This window comes from Amia ocellicauda, unplaced genomic scaffold (genome assembly GCF_036373705.1).
Source record: "Amia ocellicauda isolate fAmiCal2 unplaced genomic scaffold, fAmiCal2.hap1 HAP1_SCAFFOLD_68, whole genome shotgun sequence".
NCBI classification, from domain to species: domain Eukaryota; kingdom Metazoa; phylum Chordata; class Actinopteri; order Amiiformes; family Amiidae; genus Amia; species Amia ocellicauda.
In genome coordinates this window covers 10,001-30,422 of record NW_027102996.1, presented here as the reverse complement: position 1 = coordinate 30,422, position 20,422 = coordinate 10,001, and the positions used below count along the sequence as shown (strand labels likewise).

Genomic DNA, 20,422 nt, shown 5'->3' with positions numbered 1-20,422 from the left:
CTCATTCAACACACACGGTTCCATTCCCATTCATGCAAAGCACGAAAGTGTAAAACTTGGGAACATACTTGAGAGCAAAGATCACATTCAATCTCATTCAAGGCACGGATGTGAATGCAACGGGATGAAATTACTGAAATGATGCCTGCCCTCGAACTGTGATGATGGACTACCCGACTCGCCAATAATATTGGGTTCTGGTGTATTGAAATACAGGAGCTGCTGGATTTGTGTGTTTTCTTACCCCCTCACCATAGTTTGTCAAATGTTTAAACAACTGAACTTATATTCAAGGTTTGTTTCTCTTCATATGTTTTACTGGTTTACATTTGTCTCAGCAACCTGTTGAATGATTCTTCTGCTTTCAAAACAAAATGACAACAGGATGAATGCACACACTTGAAAATACAATACATGCAATGTTATGCATCATAGTGATGCAACCTCCTTTCAGTTTCATACTGCATGTCAATTGAAATCCTTACTGAAATGCACACCTTCTCAAGATTGCGCTTGACTGGCGTGTCAGGCACTCAATTACAGCTGTATTATCAAGACAATGTGTTCGTTTTGTAATATATAGTTCCGGTCTGGTGTGGCACCCCAGCTAACGCACAACGTTGCCACAACGTTTCGTGTTAGCAGGGACTGTCTGCGGCGCGCTGGTGTGTCCCGGGCTTTAGAGTAGAGAGACAGTTCAACTGTAAGTATGAACGGCAGAAACGGATATTGCCTTCCCTTTAAGTAGCGCGTCAGGGACAGCCTCCCTGGCTTACGGCCATACTAGCCTGAATACGCCCGATCTCGTCCGATCTCGGAAGCTAAGCAGGCTCGGGCCTGGTCAGTACTTGGATGGGAGACCCCCTGGGAATACCAGGTGCTGTAAGCTTTTGCATCTTTTACACACCAAAGGGCGACAAATCACGAGTTTTAACTTTGGATACACGCAATTTCATCATTATTTCAGATTTGACTTCCCCAAATACACAGGCATACAATAGATCTTGTTCTCCAACGTAAACGGTCCCTAGTAACTAGTGTACATTCGTAAATAAATTGAGCATCATGGCTAGAAGTGACTAAATGTTGCCTAATCTTTCTCATCGAGAAATGACACAATTACACCAACACAAAAAGGAACTCCACCGGACAAAGTTCAGTGCTCACAAGGAGCCTCATTCAACACACACGGTTCCATTCCCATTCATGCAAAGCACGAAAGTGTAAAACTTGGGAAAATACTTGAGAGCAAAGATCACATTCAATCTCATTCAAGGCACGGATGTGAATGCAACGGGATGAAATTACTGAAATGATGCCTGCCCTCGAACTGTGATGATGGACTACCCGACTCGCCAATAATATTGGGTTCTGGTGTATTGAAATACAGGAGCTGCTGGATTTGTGTGTTTTCTTACCCCCTCACCATAGTTTGTCAAATGTTTAAACAACTGAACTTATATTCAAGGTTTGTTTCTCTTCATATGTTTTACTGGTTTACATTTGTCTCAGCAACCTGTTGAATGATTCTTCTGCTTTCAAAACAAAATGACAACAGGATGAATGTACACACTTGAAAATACAATACATGCAATGTTATGCATCATAGTGATGCAACCTCATTTCAGTTTCATACTGCATGTCAATTGAAATCCTTACTGAAATGCACACCTTCTCAAGATTGCGCTTGACTGCCGTGTCAGGCACTCAATTACAGCTGTTTTATCAAGACAATGTGTTCGTTTTGTAAAATATAGTTCCGGTCTGGTGTGGCACCCCAGCTAACGCACAACGTTGCCACAACGTTTCGTGTTAGCAGGGACTGCCTGCGGCGCGCTGGTGTGTCCCGGACTTTAGAGTAGAGAGACAGTTCAACTGCAAGTATGAGCGGCAGAAACGGATATTGCCTTCCCTTTAAGTAGAGCGTCAGGGACAGCCTCCCTGGCTTACGGCCATACTAGCCTGAATACGCCCGATCTCGTCCGATCTCGGAAGTCAAGCAGGCTTGGGCCTGGTCAGTACTTGGATGGGAGACCGCCTTGGAATACCAGGTGCTGTAAGCTTTTGCATCTTTTACACACCAGAGGGCGACAAATCACGAGTTTTAACTTTGGATACACGCAATTTCATCAATATTTCAGATTTTACTTCCCCAAATACACAGGCATACAATAGATCTTGTTCTCCAACGTAAACGGTCCCTAGTAACTAGGGTACATTCGTAAATAAATTGAGCATCATGGCTAGAAGTGACTAAATGTTGCCTAATCTTTCTCATCGAGAAATGACACAATTACAGCAACACAAAAAGGAACTCCACCGGACAAAGTTCAGTGCTCACAAGGAGCCTCATTCAACACACACGGTTCCATTCCCATTCATGCAAAGCACGAAAGTGTAAAACTTGGGAACATACTTGAGAGCAAAGATCACATTCAATCTCATTCAAGGCACGGATGTGAATGCAACGGGATGAAATTACTGAAATGATGCCTGCCCTCGAACTGTGATGATGGACTACCCGACTCGCCAATAATATTGGGTTCTGGTGTATTGAAATACAGGAGCTGCTGGATTTGTGTGTTTTCTTACCCCCTCACCATAGTTTGTCAAATGTTTAAACAACTGAACTTATATTCAAGGTTTGTTTCTCTTCATATGTTTTACTGGTTTACATTTGTCTCAGCAACCTCAGCAAGAATGATTCTTCTGCTTTCAAAACAAAATGACAACAGGATGAATGCACACACTTGAAAATACAATACATGCAATGTTATGCATCATAGTGATGCAACCTCCTTTCAGTTTCATACTGCATGTCAATTGAAATCCTTACTGAAATGCACACCTTCTCAAGATTGCGCTTGACTGGCGTGTCAGGCACTCAATTACAGCTGTATTATCAAGACAATGTGTTCGTTTTGTAATATATAGTTCCGGTCTGGTGTGGCACCCCAGCTAACGCACAACGTTGCCACAACGTTTCGTGTTAGCAGGGACTGTCTGCGGCGCGCTGGTGTGTCCCGGACTTTAGAGTAGAGAGACAGTTCAACTGCAAGTATGAGCGGCAGAAACGGATATTGCCTTCCCTTTAAGTAGAGCGTCAGGGACAGCCTCCCTGGCTTACGGCCATACTAGCCTGAATACGCCCGATCTCGTCCGATCTCGGAAGCTAAGCAGGCTCGGGCCTGGTCAGTACTTGGATGGGAGACCGCCTGGGAATACCAGGTGCTGTAAGCTTTTGCATGTTTTACACACCAGAGGGCGACAAATCACGAGTTTTAACTTTGGATACACGCAATTTCATCATTATTTCACATTTGACTTCCCCAAATACACAGGCATACAATAGATCTTGTTCTCCAACGTAAACGGTCCCTAGTAACTAGGGTACATTCGTAAATAAATTGAGCATCATGGCTAGAAGTGACTAAATGTTGCCTAATCTTTCTCATCGAGAAATGACACAATTACAGCAACACAAAAAGGAACTCCACCGGACAAAGTTCAGTGCTCACAAGGAGCCTCATTCAACACACACGGTTCCATTCCCATTCATGCAAAGCACGAAAGTGTAAAACTTGGGAACATACTTGAGAGCAAAGATCACATTCAATCTCATTCAAGGCACGGATGTGAATGCAACGGGATGAAATTACTGAAATGATGCCTGCCCTCGAACTGTGATGATGGACTACCCGACTCGCCAATAATATTGGGTTCTGGTGTATTGAAATACAGGAGCTGCTGGATTTGTGTGTTTTCTTACCCCCTCACCATAGTTTGTCAAATGTTTAAACAACTGAACTTATATTCAAGGTTTGTTTCTCTTCATATGTTTTACTGGTTTACATTTGTCTCAGCAACCTCAGCAAGAATGATTCTTCTGCTTTCAAAACAAAATGACAACAGGATGAATGCACACACTTGAAAATACAATACATGCAATGTTATGCATCATAGTGATGCAACCTCCTTTCAGTTTCATACTGCATGTCAATTGAAATCCTTACTGAAATGCACACCTTCTCAAGATTGCGCTTGACTGGCGTGTCAGGCACTCAATTACAGCTGTATTATCAAGACAATGTGTTCGTTTTGTAATATATAGTTCCGGTCTGGTGTGGCACCCCAGCTAACGCACAACGTTGCCACAACGTTTCGTGTTAGCAGGGACTGTCTGCGGCGCGCTGGTGTGTCCCGGGCTTTAGAGTAGAGAGACAGTTCAACTGTAAGTATGAACGGCAGAAACAGATATTGCCTTCCCTTTAAGTAGCGCGTCAGGGACAGCCTCCCTGGCTTACGGCCATACTACCCTGAATACGCCCGATCTCGTCCGATCTCGGAAGCTAAGCAGGCTCGGGCCTGGTCAGTACTTGGATGGGAGACCCCCTGGGAATACCAGGTGCTGTAAGCTTTTGCATCTTTTACACACCAAAGGGCGACTAATCACGAGTTTTAACTTTGGATACACGCAATTTCATCATTATTTCAGATTTGACTTCCCCAAATACACAGGCATACAATAGATCTTGTTCTCCAACGTAAACGGTCCCTAGTAACTAGTGTACATTCGTAAATAAATTGAGCATCATGGCTAGAAGTGACTAAATGTTGCCTAATCTTTCTCATCGAGAAATGACACAATTACACCAACACAAAAAGGAACTCCACCGGACAAAGTTCAGTGCTCACAAGGAGCCTCATTCAACACACACGGTTCCATTCCCATTCATGCAAAGCACGAAAGTGTAAAACTTGGGAAAATACTTGAGAGCAAAGATCACATTCAATCTCATTCAAGGCACGGATGTGAATGCAACGGGATGAAATTACTGAAATGATGCCTGCCCTCGAACTGTGATGATGGACTACCCGACTCGCCAATAATATTGGGTTCTGGTGTATTGAAATACAGGAGCTGCTGGATTTGTGTGTTTTCTTACCCCCTCACCATAGTTTGTCAAATGTTTAAACAACTGAACTTATATTCAAGGTTTGTTTCTCTTCATATGTTTTACTGGTTTACATTTGTCTCAGCAACCTGTTGAATGATTCTTCTGCTTTCAAAACAAAATGACAACAGGATGAATGTACACACTTGAAAATACAATACATGCAATGTTATGCATCATAGTGATGCAACCTCATTTCAGTTTCATACTGCATGTCAATTGAAATCCTTACTGAAATGCACACCTTCTCAAGATTGCGCTTGACTGCCGTGTCAGGCACTCAATTACAGCTGTTTTATCAAGACAATGTGTTCGTTTTGTAAAATATAGTTCCAGTCTGGTTTGGCACCCCAGCTGACGCACAACGTTGCCACAACGTTTCATGTTAGCAGGGACTGTCTGCGGCGCGCTGGTGTGTCCCGGACTTTAGAGTAGAGAGACAGTTCATTTGCAAGTATGAGCGGCAGAAACGGATATTGCCTTCCCTTTAAGTAGAGCGTCAGGGACAGCCTCCCTGGCTTACGGCCATACTAGCCTGAATACGCCCGATCTCGTCCGATCTCGGAAGCTAAGCAGGCTCGGGCCTGGTCAGTACTTGGATGGGAGACCGCCTGGGAATACCAGGTGCTGTAAGCTTTTGCATCTTTTACACACCAGAGGGCGACAAATCACGAGTTTTAACTTTGGATACACGCAATTTCATCATTATTTCAGATTTGACTTCCCCAAATACACAGGCATACAATAGATCTTGTTCTCCAACGTAAACGGTCCCTAGTAACTAGGGTACATTCGTAAATAAATTGAGCATCATGGCTAGAAGTGACTAAATGTTGCCTAATCTTTCTCATCGAGAAATGACACAATTACAGCAACACAAAAAGGAACTCCACCGGACAAAGTTCAGTGCTCACAAGGAGCCTCATTCAACACACACGGTTCCATTCCCATTCATGCAAAGCACGAAAGTGTAAAACTTGGGAACATACTTGAGAACAAAGATCACATTCAATCTCATTCAAGGCACGGATGTGAATGCAACGGGATGAAATTACTGAAATGATGCCTGCCCTCGAACTGTGATGATGGACTACCCGACTCGCCAATAATATTGGGTTCTGGTGTATTGAAATACAGGAGCTGCTGGATTTGTGTGTTTTCTTACCCCCTCACCATAGTTTGTCAAATGTTTAAACAACTGAACTTATATTCAAGGTTTGTTTCTCTTCATATGTTTTACTGGTTTACATTTGTCTCAGCAACCTGTTGAATGATTCTTCTGCTTTCAAAACAAAATGACAACAGGATGAATGCACACACTTGAAAATACAATACATGCAATGTTATGCATCATAGTGATGCAACCTCCTTTCAGTTTCATACTGCATGTCAATTGAAATCCTTACTGAAATGCACACCTTCACAAGATTGCGCTTGACTGGCATGTCAGGCACTCAATTACAGCTGTATTATCAAGACAATGTGTTCGTTTTGTAAAATATAGTTCCGGTCTGGTGTGGCACCCCAGCTAACGCACAACGTTGCCACAATGTTGCCACAACGTGGCGTGTTAGCAGGGACTGTCTGCGGCGCGCTGGTGTGTCCCGGGCTTTAGAGTAGAGAGACAGTTCAACTGTAAGTATGAACGGCAGAAACGGATATTGCCTTCCCTTTAAGTAGAGCGTCAGGGACAGCCTCCCTGGCTTACGGCCATACTATCCTGAATACGCCCGATCTCGTCAGATCTCGGAAGCTAAGCAGGCTCGTGCCTGGTCAGTACTTGGATGGGAGACCGCCTGGGAATACCAGGTGCTGTAAGCTTTTGCATCTTTTACACTCCAGAGGGCGACAAATCACGAGTTTTAACTTTGGATACACGCAATTTCATCATTATTTCAGATTTGACTTCCCCAAATACACAGGCATACAATAGATCTTGTTCTCCAACGTAAACGGTCCCTAGTAACTAGGGTACATTCGTAAATAAATTGAGCATCATGGCTAGAAGTGACTAAATGTTGCCTAATCTTTCTCATCGAGAAATGACACAATTACAGCAACACAAAAAGGAACTCCACCGGACAAAGTTCAGTGCTCACAAGGAGCCTCATTCAACACACACGGTTCCATTCCCATTCATGCAAAGCACGAAAGTGTAAAACTTGGGAACATACTTGAGAGCAAAGATCACATTCAATCTCATTCAAGGCACGGATGTGAATGCAACGGGATGAAATTACTGAAATGATGCCTGCCCTCGAACTGTGATGATGGACTACCCGACTCGCCAATAATATTGGGTTCTGGTGTATTGAAATACAGGAGCTGCTGGATTTGTGTGTTTTCTTACCCCCTCACCATAGTTTGTCAAATGTTTAAACAACTGAACTTATATTCAAGGTTTGTTTCTCTTCATATGTTTTACTGGTTTACATTTGTCTCAGCAACCTGTTGAATGATTCTTCTGCTTTCAAAACAAAATGACAACAGGATGAATGCACACACTTGAAAATACAATACATGCAATGTTATGCATCATAGTGATGCAACCTCCTTTCAGTTTCATACTGCATGTCAATTGAAATCCTTACTGAAATGCACACCTTCTCAAGATTGCGCTTGACTGGCGTGTCAGGCACTCAATTACAGCTGTTTTATCAAGAGAATGTGTTCGTTTTGTAATATATAGTTCCGGTCTGGTGTGGCACCCCAGCTAACGCACAACGTTGCCACAATGTTGCCACAACGTGGCGTGTTAGCAGGGACTGTCTGCGGCGCGCTGGTGTGTCCCGGGCTTTAGAGTAGAGAGACAGTTCAACTGTAAGTATGAACAGCAGAAACGGATATTGCCTTCCCTTTAAGTAGAGCGTCAGGGACAGCCTTCCTGGCTTACGGCCATACTAGCCTGAATACGCCCGATCTCGTCCGATCTCGGAAGCCAAGCAGGCTCGGGCCTGGTCAGTACTTGGATGGGAGACCGCCTGGGAATACCAGGTGCTGTAAGCTTTTGCATCTTTTACACACCAGAGGGCGACAAATCACGAGTTTTAACTTTGGATACACGCAATTTCATCATTATTTCAGATTTGACTTCCCCAAATACACAGGCATACAATAGATCTTGTTCTCCAACGTAAACGGTCCCTAGTAACTAGGGTACATTCGTAAATAAATTGAGCATCATGGCTAGAAGTGACTAAATGTTGCCTAATCTTTCTCATCGAGAAATGACACAATTACAGCAACACAAAAAGGAACTCCACCGGACAAAGTTCAGTGCTCACAAGGAGCCTCATTCAACACACACGGTTCCATTCCCATTCATGCAAAGCACGAAAGTGTAAAACCTGGGAACATACTTGAGAGCAAAGATCACATTCAATCTCATTCAAGGCACGGATGTGAATGCAACGGGATGAAATTACTGAAATGATGCCTGCCCTCGAACTGTGATGATGGACTACCCGACTCGCCAATAATATTGGGTTCTGGTGTATTGAAATACAGGAGCTGCTGGATTTGTGTGTTTTCTTACCCCCTCACCATAGTTTGTCAAATGTTTAAACAACTGAACTTATATTCAAGGTTTGTTTCTCTTCATATGTTTTACTGGTTTACATTTGTCTCAGCAACCTCAGCAAAAATGATTCTTCTGCTTTCAAAACAAAATGACAACAGGATGAATGCACACACTTGAAAATACAATACATGCAATGTTATGCATCATAGTGATGCAACCTCCTTTCAGTTTCATACTGCATGTCAATTGAAATCCTTACTGAAATGCACACCTTCTCAAGATTGCGCTTGACTGGCGTGTCAGGCACTCAATTACAGCTGTTTTATCAAGACAATGTGTTCGTTTTGTAATATATAGTTCCGGTCTGGTGTGGCACCCCAGCTAACGCACAACGTTGCCACAACGTTTCGTGTTAGCAGGGACTGTCTGCGGCGTGCTGGTGTGTCCCGGACTTTAGAGTAGAGAGACAGTTCAACTGCAAGTATGAGCGGCAGAAACGGATATTGCCTTCCCTTTAAGAAGAGCGTCAGGGACAGCCTCCCTGGCTTACGGCCATACTAGCCTGAATACGCCCGATCTCGTCTGATCTCGGAAGCTAAGCAGGCTCGGGCCTGGTCAGTACTTGGATGGGAGACCACCTGGGAATACCAGGTGCTGTAAGCTTTTGCATCTTTTACACACCAGAGGGCGACAAATCACGAGTTTTAACTTTGGATACACGCAATTTCATCATTATTTCAGATTTGACTTCCCCAAATACACAGGCATACAATAGATCTTGTTCTCCAACGTAAACGGTCCCTAGTAACTAGGGTACATTCGTAAATAAATTGAGCATCATGGCTAGAAGTGACTAAATGTTGCCTAATCTTTCTCATCGAGAAATGACACAATTACAGCAACACAAAAAGGAACTCCACCGGACAAAGTTCAGTGCTCACAAGGAGCCTCATTCAACACACACGGTTCCATTCCCATTCATGCAAAGCACGAAAGTGTAAAACTTGGGAACATACTTGAGAGCAAAGATCACATTCAATCTCATTCAAGGCACGGATGTGAATGCAACGGGATGAAATTACTGAAATGATGCCTGCCCTCGAACTGTGATGATGGACTACCCGACTCGCCAATAATATTGGGTTCTGGTGTATTGAAATACAGGAGCTGCTGGATTTGTGTGTTTTCTTACCCCCTCACCATAGTTTGTCAAATGTTTAAACAACTGAACTTATATTCAAGGTTTATTTCTCTTCATATGTTTTACTGGTTTACATTTGTCTCAGCAACCTGTTGAATGATTCTTCTGCTTTCAAAACAAAATGACAACAGGATGAATGCACACACTTGAAAATACAATACATGCAATGTTATGCATCATAGTGATGCAACCTCCTTTCAGTTTCATACTGCATGTCAATTGAAATCCTTACTGAAATGCATACCTTCTCAAGATTGCGCTTGACTGGCGTGTCAGGCACTCAATTACAGCTGTTTTATCAAGACAATGTGTTCGTTTTGTAAAATATAGTTCCGGTCTGGTGTGGCACCCCAGCTAACGCACAACGTTGCCACAACGTTTCGTGTTAGCAGGGACTGTCTGCAGCGTGCTGGTGTGTCCCGGACTTTAGAGTAGAGAGACAGTTCAACTGCAAGTATGAGTGGCAGAAACGGATATTGCCTTCCCTTTAAGTAGAGGGTCAGGGACAGCCTCCCTGGCTTACGGCCATACTAGTCTGAATACGCCCGATCTCGTCCGATCTCGGAAGCTAAGCAGGCTCGGGCCTGGTCAGTACTTGGATGGGAGACCACCTGGGAATACCAGGTGCTGTAAGCTTTTGCATCTTTTACACACCAGAGGGCGACAAATCACGAGTTTTAACTTTGGATACACGCAATTTCATCATTATTTCAGATTTGACTTCCCCAAATACACAGGCATACAATTGATCTTGTTCTCCAACGTAAACGGTCCCTAGTAACTAGGGTACATTCGTAAATAAATTGAGCATCATGGCTAGAAGTGACTAAATGTTGCCTAATCTTTCTCATCGAGAAATGACACAATTACAGCAACACAAAAAGGAACTCCACCGGACAAAGTTCAGTGCTCACAAGGAGCCTCATTCAACACACACGGTTCCATTCCCATTCATGCAAAGCACGAAAGTGTAAAACTTGGGAACATACTTGAGAGCAAAGATCACATTCAATCTCATTCAAGGCACGGATGTCAATGCAACGGGATGAAATTACTGAAATGATGCCTGCCCTCGAACTGTGATGATGGACTACCCGACTCGCCAATAATATTGGGTTCTGGTGTATTGAAATACAGGAGCTGCTGGATTTGTGTGTTTTCTTACCCCCTCACCATAGTTTGTCAAATGTTTAAACAACTGAACTTATATTCAAGGTTTATTTCTCTTCATATGTTTTACTGGTTTACATTTGTCTCAGCAACCTGTTGAATGATTCTTCTGCTTTCAAAACAAAATGACAACAGGATGAATGCACACACTTGAAAATACAATACATGCAATGTTATGCATCATAGTGATGCAACCTCCTTTCAGTTTCATACTGCATGTCAATTGAAATCCTTACTGAAATGCATACCTTCTCAAGATTGCGCTTGACTGGCGTGTCAGGCACTCAATTACAGCTGTTTTATCAAGACAATGTGTTCGTTTTGTAATATATAGTTCCGGTCTGGTGTGGCACCCCAGCTAACGCACAACGTTGCCACAATGTTGCCACAACGTGGCGTGTTAGCAGGGACTGGCTGCGGCGCGCTGGTGTGTCCCGGGCTTTAGAGTAGAGAGACAGTTCAACTGCAAGTATGAGCGGCAGAAACGGATATTGCCTTCCCTTTAAGTAGAGCGTCAGGGACAGCCTTCCTGGCTTACGGCCATACTAGCCTGAATACGCCCGATCTCGTCCGATCTCGGAAGCCAAGCAGGCTCGGGCCTGGTCAGTACTTGGATGGGAGACCGCCTGGGAATACCAGGTGCTGTAAACTTTTGCATCTTTTACACACCAGAGGGCGACAAATCACGAGTTTTAACTTTGGATACACGCAATTTCATCATTATTTCAGATTTGACTTCCCCAAATACACAGGCATACAATAGATCTTGTTCTCCAACGTAAACGGTCCCTAGTAACTAGGGTACATTCGTAAATAAATTGAGCATCATGGCTAGAAGTGACTAAATGTTGCCTAATCTTTCTCATCGAGAAATGACACAATTACAGCAACACAAAAAGGAACTCCACCGGACAAAGTTCAGTGCTCACAAGGAGCCTCATTCAACACACACGGTTCCATTCCCATTCATGCAAAGCACGAAAGTGTAAAACCTGGGAACATACTTGAGAGCAAAGATCACATTCAATCTCATTCAAGGCACGGATGTGAATGCAACGGGATGAAATTACTGAAATGATGCCTGCCCTCGAACTGTGATGATGGACTACCCGACTCGCCAATAATATTGGGTTCTGGTGTATTGAAATACAGGAGCTGCTGGATTTGTGTGTTTTCTAACCCCCTCACCATAGTTTGTCAAATGTTTAAACAACTGAACTTATATTCAAGGTTTGTTTCTCTTCATATGTTTTACTGGTTTACATTTGTCTCAGCAACCTGTTGAATGATTCTTCTGCTTTCAAAACAAAATGACAACAGGATGAATGCACACACTTGAAAATACAATACATGCAATGTTATGCATCATAGTGATGCAACCTCCTTTCAGTTTCATACTGCATGTCAATTGAAATCCTTACTGAAATGCACACCTTCTCAAGATTGCGCTTGACTGGCGTGTCAGGCACTCAATTACAGCTGTTTTATCAAGAGAATGTGTTCGTTTTGTAATATATAGTTCCGGTCTGGTGTGGCACCCCAGCTAACGCACAACGTTGCCACAATGTTGCCACAACGTGGCGTGTTAGCAGGGACTGTCTGCGGCGCGCTGGTGTGTCCCGGGCTTTAGAGTAGAGAGACAGTTCAACTGTAAGTATGAACAGCAGAAACGGATATTGCCTTCCCTTTAAGTAGAGCGTCAGGGACAGCCTTCCTGGCTTACGGCCATACTAGCCTGAATACGCCCGATCTCGTCCGATCTCGGAAGCCAAGCAGGCTCGGGCCTGGTCAGTACTTGGATGGGAGACCGCCTGGGAATACCAGGTGCTGTAAGCTTTTGCATCTTTTACACACCAGAGGGCGACAAATCACGAGTTTTAACTTTGGATACACGCAATTTCATCATTATTTCAGATTTGACTTCCCCAAATACACAGGCATACAATAGATCTTGTTCTCCAACGTAAACGGTCCCTAGTAACTAGGGTACATTCGTAAATAAATTGAGCATCATGGCTAGAAGTGACTAAATGTTGCCTAATCTTTCTCATCGAGAAATGACACAATTACAGCAACACAAAAAGGAACTCCACCGGACAAAGTTCAGTGCTCACAAGGAGCCTCATTCAACACACACGGTTCCATTCCCATTCATGCAAAGCACGAAAGTGTAAAACCTGGGAACATACTTGAGAGCAAAGATCACATTCAATCTCATTCAAGGCACGGATGTGAATGCAACGGGATGAAATTACTGAAATGATGCCTGCCCTCGAACTGTGATGATGGACTACCCGACTCGCCAATAATATTGGGTTCTGGTGTATTGAAATACAGGAGCTGCTGGATTTGTGTGTTTTCTTACCCCCTCACCATAGTTTGTCAAATGTTTAAACAACTGAACTTATATTCAAGGTTTGTTTCTCTTCATATGTTTTACTGGTTTACATTTGTCTCAGCAACCTCAGCAAAAATGATTCTTCTGCTTTCAAAACAAAATGACAACAGGATGAATGCACACACTTGAAAATACAATACATGCAATGTTATGCATCATAGTGATGCAACCTCCTTTCAGTTTCATACTGCATGTCAATTGAAATCCTTACTGAAATGCACACCTTCTCAAGATTGCGCTTGACTGGCGTGTCAGGCACTCAATTACAGCTGTTTTATCAAGACAATGTGTTCGTTTTGTAATATATAGTTCCGGTCTGGTGTGGCACCCCAGCTAACGCACAACGTTGCCACAATGTTGCCACAACGTGGCGTGTTAGCAGGGACTGGCTGCGGCGCGCTGGTGTGTCCCGGGCTTTAGAGTAGAGAGACAGTTCAACTGTAAGTATGAACGGCAGAAACGGATATTGCCTTCCCTTTAAGTAGAGCGTCAGGGACAGCCTCCCTGGCTTACGGCCATACTAGCCTGAATACGCCCGATCTCATCCGATCTCGGAAGCCAAGCGGGCTCGGGCCTGGTCAGTACTTGGATGGGAGACCGCCTGGGAATACCAGGTGCTGTAAGCTTTTGCACCTTTTACACACCAGAGGGCGACAAATCACGAGTTTTAACTTTGGATACACACAATTTCATCATTATTTCAGATTTTACTTCCCCAAATACACAGGCATACAATAGATCTTGTTCTCCAACGTAAACGGTCCCTAGTAACTAGGGTACATTCGTAAATAAATTGAGCATCATGGCTAGAAGTGACTAAATGTTGCCTAATCTTTCTCATCGAGAAATGACACAATTACAGCAACACAAAAAGGAACTCCACCGGACAAAGTTCAGTGCTCACAAGGAGCCTCATTCAACACACACGGTTCCATTCCCATTCATGCAAAGCACGAAAGTGTAAAACTTGGGAACATACTTGAGAGCAAAGATCACATTCAATCTCATTCAAGGCACGGATGTGAATGCAACGGGATGAAATTACTGAAATGATGCCTGCCCTCGAACTGTGATGATGGACTACCCGACTCGCCAATAATATTGGGTTCTGGTGTATTGAAATACAGGAGCTGCTGGATTTGTGTGTTTTCTTACCCCCTCACCATAGTTTGTCAAATGTTTAAACAACTGAACTTATATTCAAGGTTTGTTTCTCTTCATATGTTTTACTGGTTTACATTTGTCTCAGCAACCTGTTGAATGATTCTTCTGCTTTCAAAACAAAATGACAACAGGATGAATGCACACACTTGAAAATACAATACATGCAATGTTATGCATCATAGTGATGCAACCTCCTTTCAGCTTCATACTGCATGTCAATTGAAATCCTTACTGAAATGCACACCTTCTCAAGATTGAGCTTGACTGGCGTGTCAGGCACTCAATTACAGCTGTTTTATCAAGACAATGTGTTCGTTTTGTAAAAAATAGTTCCGGTCTGGTGTGGCACCCCAGCTAACGCACAACGTTGCCACAATGTGGCATGTAAGCAGGGACTGTCTGCGGCGCGCTGGTGTGTCCCGGGCTTTAGAGTAGAGAGACAGTTCAACTGTAAGTATGAACGGCAGAAACGGATATTGCCTTCCCTTTAACTAGAGCGTCAGGGACAGCTTACGGCCATACTAGCCTGAATACGTCCGATCTCAGAAGCTAAGCAGGCTCGGGCCTGGTCAGTACTTGGATGGGAGACCACCTGGGAATACCAGGTGCTGTAAGCTTTTGCATCTTTTACACACCAGAGGGCGACAAATCACGAGTTTTAACTTTGGATACACGCAATTTCATTATTATTTCAGATTTGACTTCCCCAAATACACAGGCATCCAATAGATCTTGTTCTCCAACGTAAACGGTCCGTAGTAACTAGGGTACATTCGTAAATAAATTGAGCATCATGGCTAGAAGTGACTAAATGTTGCCTAATCTTTCTCATCGAGAAATGACACAATTACAGCAACACAAAAAGGAACTCCACCGGACAAAGTTCAGTGCTCACAAGGAGCCTCATTCAACACACACGGTTCCATTCCCATTCATGCAAAGCACGAAAGTGTAAAACTTGGGAACATACTTGAGAGCAAAGATCACATTCAATCTCATTCAAGGCACGGATGTGAATGCAACGGGATGAAATTACTGAAATGATGCCTGCCCTCGAACTGTGATGATGGACTACCCGACTCGCCAATAATATTGGGTTCTGGTGTATTGAAATACAGGAGCTGCTGGATTTGTGTGTTTTCTTACCCCCTCACCATAGTTTGTCAAATGTTTAAACAACTGAACTTATATTCAAGGTTTGTTTCTCTTCATATGTTTTACTGGTTTACATTTGTCTCAGCAACCTGTTGAATGATTCTTCTGCTTTCAAAACAAAATGACAACAGGATGAATGCACACACTTGAAAATACAATACATGCAATGTTATGCATCATAGTGATGCAACCTCCTTTCAGTTTCATACTGCATGTCAATTGAAATCCTTACTGAAATGCACAACTTCTCAAGATTGCGCTTGACTGGCGTGTCAGGCACTCAATTACAGCTGTATTATCAAGACAATGTGTTCGTTTTGTAAAATATAGTTCCGGTCTGGTGTGGCACCCCAGCTAACGCACAACGTTGCCACAACGTTTCGTGTTAGCAGGGACTGTCTGCGGCGCGCTGGTGTGTCCCGGACTTTAGAGTAGAGAGACAGTTCAACTGCAAGTATGAGCGGCAGAAACGGATATTGCCTTCCCTTTAAGTAGAGCGTAAGGGACAGCCTACCTGGCTTACGGCCATACTAGCCTGAATACGCCCGATCTCGTCCGATCTCGGAAGCTAAGCAGGCTCGGGCCTGGTCAGTACTTGGATGGGAGACCGCCTGGGAATACCAGGTGCTGTAAGCTTTTGCATCTTTTACACACCAGAGGGCGACAAATCACGAGTCTTAACTTTGGATACACGCAATTTCATCATTATTTCAGATTTGACTTCCCCAAATACACAGGCATACAATAGATCTTGTTCTCCAACGTAAACGGTCCCTATTAACTAGTGTACATTTGTAAATAAATTGAGCATCATGGCTAGAAGTGACTAAATGTTGCCTAATCTTTCTCATCGAGAAATGACACAATTACAGCAACACAAAAAGGAACTCCACCGGACAAAGTTCAGTGCTCACAAGGAGCCTCATTCAACACACACGGTTCCATTCCCATTCATACAAAGCACGAAAGTGTAAAACTTGGGAACATACTTGAGAGCAAAGATCACATTCAATCTCATTCAAGGCACGGATGTGAATGCAACGGGATGAAATTACTGAAATGATGCCTGCCCTCGAACTGTGATGATGGACTACCCGACTCGCCAATAATATTGGGTTCTGGTGTATTGAAATACAGGAGCTGCTGGATTTGTGTGTTTTCTTACCCCCTCACCATAGTTTGTCAAATGTTTAAACAACTGAACTTATATTCAAGGTTTGTTTCTCTTCATATGTTTTACTGGTTTACATTTGTCTCAGCAACCTGTTGAATGATTCTTCTGCTTTCAAAACAAAATGACAACAGGATGAATGCACACACTTGAAAATACAATACATGCAATGTTATGCATCATAGTGATGCAACCTCCTTTCAGTTTCATACAGCATGTCAATTAAAATCCTTACTGAAATGCACACCTTCTCAAGATTGCGCTTGACTGGCGTGTCAGGCACTCAATTACAGCTGTTTTATCAAGACAATGTGTTCGTTTTGTAATATATAGTTCCGGTCTGGTGTGGCACCCCAGCTAACGCACAACGTTGCCACAATGTTGCCACAACGTGGCGTGTTAGCAGGGACTGTCTGCGGCGCGCTGGTGTGTCCCGGGCTTTAGAGTAGAGAGACAGTTCAACTGTAAGTATGAACGGCAGAAACGGATATTGCCTTCCCTATAAGTAGAGCGTCAGGGACAGCCTCCCTGGCTTACGGCCATACTAGCCTGAATACGCCCGATCTCGTCCGATCTCGGAAGCTAAGCAGGCTCGGGCCTGGTCAGTACTTGGATGGGAGACCGCCTGGGAATACCAGGTGCTGTAAGCTTTTGCATCTTTTACACACCAGAGGGCGACAAATCACGAGTTTTAACTTTGGATACACGCAATTTCATCATTATTTCAGATTTGACTTCCCCAAATACACAGGCATACAATAGATCTTGTTCTCCAACGTAAACGGTCCCTAGTAACTAGGGTACATTCGTAAATAAATTGAGCATCATGGCTAGAAGTGACTAAATGTTGCCTAATCTTTCTCATCGAGAAATGACACAATTACAGCAACACAAAAAGGAACTCCACCGGACAAAGTTCAGTGCTCACAAGGAGCCTCATTCAACACACACGGTTCCATTCCCATTCATGCAAAGCACGAAAGTGTAAAACTTGGGAACATACTTGAGAGCAAAGATCACATTCAATCTCATTCAAGGCACGGATGTGAATGCAACGGGATGAAATTACTGAAATGATGCCTGCCCTCGAACTGTGATGATGGACTACCCGACTCGCCAATAATATTGTGTTCCGGTGTATTGAAATACAGGAGCTGCTGGATTTGTGTGTTTTCTTACCCCCTCACCATAGTTTGTCAAATGTTTAAACAACTGAACTTATATTCAAGGTTTGTTTCTCTTCATATGTTTTACTGGTTTACATTTGTCTCAGCAACCTCAGCAAAAATGATTCTTCTGCTTTCAAAACAAAATGACAACAGGATGAATGCACACACTTGAAAATACAATACATGCAATGTTATGCATCATAGTGATGCAACCTCCTTTCAGTTTCATACTGCATGTCAATTGAAATCCTTATTGAAATGCACACCTTCTCAAGATTGCGCTTGACTGGCGTGTCAGGCACTCAATTACAGCTGTATTATCAAGACAATGTGTTCGTTTTGTAAAATATAGTTCCGGTCTGGTGTGGCACCCCAGCTAACGCACAACGTTGCCACAACGTTTCGTGTTAGCAGGGACTGTCTGCGGCGCGCTGGTGTGTCCCGGACTTTAGAGTAGAGAGACAGTTCAACTGCAAGTATGAGCGGCAGAAACGGATATTGCCTTCCTTTTAAGTAGAGCGTCAGGGACAGCCTCCCTGGCTTACGGCCATACTAGCCTGAAAACGCCCGATCTCGTCCGATCTCGGAAGCTAAGCAGGCTCGGGCCTGGTCAGTACTTGGATGGGAGACTGCCTGGGAATACCAGGTGCTGTAAGCTTTTGCATCTTTTACACACCAGAGGGCGACAAATCACGAGTTTTAACTTTGGATACACGCAATTTCATCATTATTTCAGATTTGACTTCCCCAAATACACAGGCATACAATAGATCTTGTTCTCCAACGTAAACGGTCCCTAGTAACTAGGGTACATTCGTAAATAAATTGAGCATCATGGCTAGAAGTGACTAAATGTTGCCTAATCTTTCTCATCGAGAAATGACACAATTACAGCAACACAAAAAGGAACTCCACCGGACAAAGTTCAGTGCTCACAAGGAGCCTCATTCAACACACACGGTTCCATTCCCATTCATGCAAAGCACGAAAGTGTAAAACTTGGGAACATACTTGAGAGCAAAGATCACATTCAATCTCATTCAAGGCACGGATGTGAATGCAACGGGATGAAATTACTGAAATGATGCCTGCCCTCGAACTGTGAAGATGGACTACCCGACTCGCCAATAATATTGGGTTCTGGTGTATTGAAATACAGGAGCTGCTGGATTTGTGTGTTTTCTTACCCCCTCACGATAGTTTGTCAAATGTTTAAACAACTGAACTTATATTCAAGGTTTGTTTCTCTTCATATGTTTTACTGGTTTACATTTGTCTCAGCAACCTGTTGAATGATTCTTCTGCTTTCAAAACAAAATGACAACAGGATGAATGCACACACTTGAAAATACAATACATGCAATGTTATGCATCATAGTGATGCAACCTCCTTTCAGTTTCATACTGCATGTCAATTGAAATCCTTACTGAAATGCACAGCATCTCAAGATTGCGCTTGACTGGCGTGTCAGGCACTCAATTACAGCTGTTTTATCAAGACAATGTGTTCGTTTTGTAATATATAGTTCCGGTCTGGTGTGGCACCCCAGCTAACGCACAACGTTGCCACAACGTTTCGTGTTAGCAGGGACTGTCTGCGGCGTGCTGGTGTGTCCCGGACTTTAGAGTAGAGAGACAGTTCAACTGCAAGTATGAGCGGCAGAAACGGATATTGCCTTCCCTTTAAGTAGAGCGTCAGGGACAGCCTCCCTGGCTTACGGCCATACTAGCCTGAATACGCCCGATCTCGTCTGATCTCGGAAGCTAAGCAGGCTCGGGCCTGGTCAGTACTTGGATGGGAGACCGCCTGGGAATACCAGGTGCTGTAAGCTTTTGCATCTTTTACACACCAGAGGGCGACAAATCACGAGTCTTAACTTTGGATACACGCAATTTCATCATTATTTCAGATTTGACTTCCCCAAATACACAGGCATACAATAGATCTTGTTCTCCAACGTAAACGGTCCCTATTAACTAGTGTACATTTGTAAATAAATTGAGCATCATGGCTAGAAGTGACTAAATGTTGCCTAATCTTTCTCATCGAGAAATGACACAATTACAGCAACACAAAAAGGAACTCCACCGGACAAAGTTCAGTGCTCACAAGGAGCCTCATTCAACACACACGGTTCCATTCCCATTCATACAAAGCACGAAAGTGTAAAACTTGGGAACATACTTGAGAGCAAAGATCACATTCAATCTCATTCAAGGCACGGATGTGAATGCAACGGGATGAAATTACTGAAATGATGCCTGCCCTCGAACTGTGATGATGGACTACCCGACTCGCCAATAATATTGGGTTCTGGTGTATTGAAATACAGGAGCTGCTGGATTTGTGTGTTTTCTTACCCCCTCACCATAGTTTGTCAAATGTTTAAACAACTGAACTTATATTCAAGGTTTGTTTCTCTTCATATGTTTTACTGGTTTACATTTGTCTCAGCAACCTGTTGAATGATTCTTCTGCTTTCAAAACAAAATGACAACAGGATGAATGCACACACTTG

The 20,422-nt window shown here is 43.4% G+C and overlaps 16 non-coding genes and 1 pseudogene across 16 annotated transcripts; all 17 read left to right on the top strand.

The window, feature by feature from the left end:
• Nucleotides 1–770: 770 nt before the first annotated feature.
• On the top strand, nucleotides 771–889 carry LOC136741401 (5S ribosomal RNA). Its single transcript, XR_010814095.1, has one exon. It is a non-coding gene; the product is annotated as a 5S ribosomal RNA (ribosomal RNA).
• Nucleotides 890–1,944: 1,055 nt separating this feature from the next.
• LOC136741531 (5S ribosomal RNA) lies at nucleotides 1,945–2,063 on the top strand. Its single transcript, XR_010814219.1, has one exon. It is a non-coding gene; the product is annotated as a 5S ribosomal RNA (ribosomal RNA).
• Nucleotides 2,064–3,121: 1,058 nt separating this feature from the next.
• On the top strand, nucleotides 3,122–3,240 carry LOC136741552 (5S ribosomal RNA). The gene has a single exon (XR_010814239.1). It is a non-coding gene; the product is annotated as a 5S ribosomal RNA (ribosomal RNA).
• A 1,058-nt stretch (nucleotides 3,241–4,298) lies between these two features.
• On the top strand, nucleotides 4,299–4,417 carry LOC136741619 (5S ribosomal RNA). Its single transcript, XR_010814304.1, has one exon. It is a non-coding gene; the product is annotated as a 5S ribosomal RNA (ribosomal RNA).
• Nucleotides 4,418–5,472: 1,055 nt separating this feature from the next.
• Nucleotides 5,473–5,591, top strand: LOC136741541 (5S ribosomal RNA). Its single transcript, XR_010814228.1, has one exon. It is a non-coding gene; the product is annotated as a 5S ribosomal RNA (ribosomal RNA).
• A 1,066-nt stretch (nucleotides 5,592–6,657) lies between these two features.
• Nucleotides 6,658–6,776, top strand: LOC136741688 (5S ribosomal RNA). The gene has a single exon (XR_010814368.1). It is a non-coding gene; the product is annotated as a 5S ribosomal RNA (ribosomal RNA).
• Nucleotides 6,777–7,842: 1,066 nt separating this feature from the next.
• LOC136741479 (5S ribosomal RNA) lies at nucleotides 7,843–7,961 on the top strand. The gene has a single exon (XR_010814170.1). It is a non-coding gene; the product is annotated as a 5S ribosomal RNA (ribosomal RNA).
• A 1,058-nt stretch (nucleotides 7,962–9,019) lies between these two features.
• LOC136741420 (5S ribosomal RNA) lies at nucleotides 9,020–9,138 on the top strand. The gene has a single exon (XR_010814113.1). It is a non-coding gene; the product is annotated as a 5S ribosomal RNA (ribosomal RNA).
• A 1,055-nt stretch (nucleotides 9,139–10,193) lies between these two features.
• Nucleotides 10,194–10,312, top strand: LOC136741442 (5S ribosomal RNA). Its single transcript, XR_010814135.1, has one exon. It is a non-coding gene; the product is annotated as a 5S ribosomal RNA (ribosomal RNA).
• Nucleotides 10,313–11,378: 1,066 nt separating this feature from the next.
• On the top strand, nucleotides 11,379–11,497 carry LOC136741613 (5S ribosomal RNA). The gene has a single exon (XR_010814298.1). It is a non-coding gene; the product is annotated as a 5S ribosomal RNA (ribosomal RNA).
• A 1,066-nt stretch (nucleotides 11,498–12,563) lies between these two features.
• On the top strand, nucleotides 12,564–12,682 carry LOC136741478 (5S ribosomal RNA). The gene has a single exon (XR_010814169.1). It is a non-coding gene; the product is annotated as a 5S ribosomal RNA (ribosomal RNA).
• A 1,069-nt stretch (nucleotides 12,683–13,751) lies between these two features.
• LOC136741498 (5S ribosomal RNA) lies at nucleotides 13,752–13,870 on the top strand. The gene has a single exon (XR_010814188.1). It is a non-coding gene; the product is annotated as a 5S ribosomal RNA (ribosomal RNA).
• A 1,046-nt stretch (nucleotides 13,871–14,916) lies between these two features.
• LOC136741733 (uncharacterized) lies at nucleotides 14,917–15,025 on the top strand (annotated as a pseudogene).
• Nucleotides 15,026–16,080: 1,055 nt separating this feature from the next.
• LOC136741529 (5S ribosomal RNA) lies at nucleotides 16,081–16,199 on the top strand. The gene has a single exon (XR_010814217.1). It is a non-coding gene; the product is annotated as a 5S ribosomal RNA (ribosomal RNA).
• A 1,066-nt stretch (nucleotides 16,200–17,265) lies between these two features.
• LOC136741516 (5S ribosomal RNA) lies at nucleotides 17,266–17,384 on the top strand. The gene has a single exon (XR_010814205.1). It is a non-coding gene; the product is annotated as a 5S ribosomal RNA (ribosomal RNA).
• A 1,058-nt stretch (nucleotides 17,385–18,442) lies between these two features.
• On the top strand, nucleotides 18,443–18,561 carry LOC136741466 (5S ribosomal RNA). The gene has a single exon (XR_010814158.1). It is a non-coding gene; the product is annotated as a 5S ribosomal RNA (ribosomal RNA).
• A 1,055-nt stretch (nucleotides 18,562–19,616) lies between these two features.
• On the top strand, nucleotides 19,617–19,735 carry LOC136741431 (5S ribosomal RNA). The gene has a single exon (XR_010814124.1). It is a non-coding gene; the product is annotated as a 5S ribosomal RNA (ribosomal RNA).
• Nucleotides 19,736–20,422: the final 687 nt, after the last annotated feature.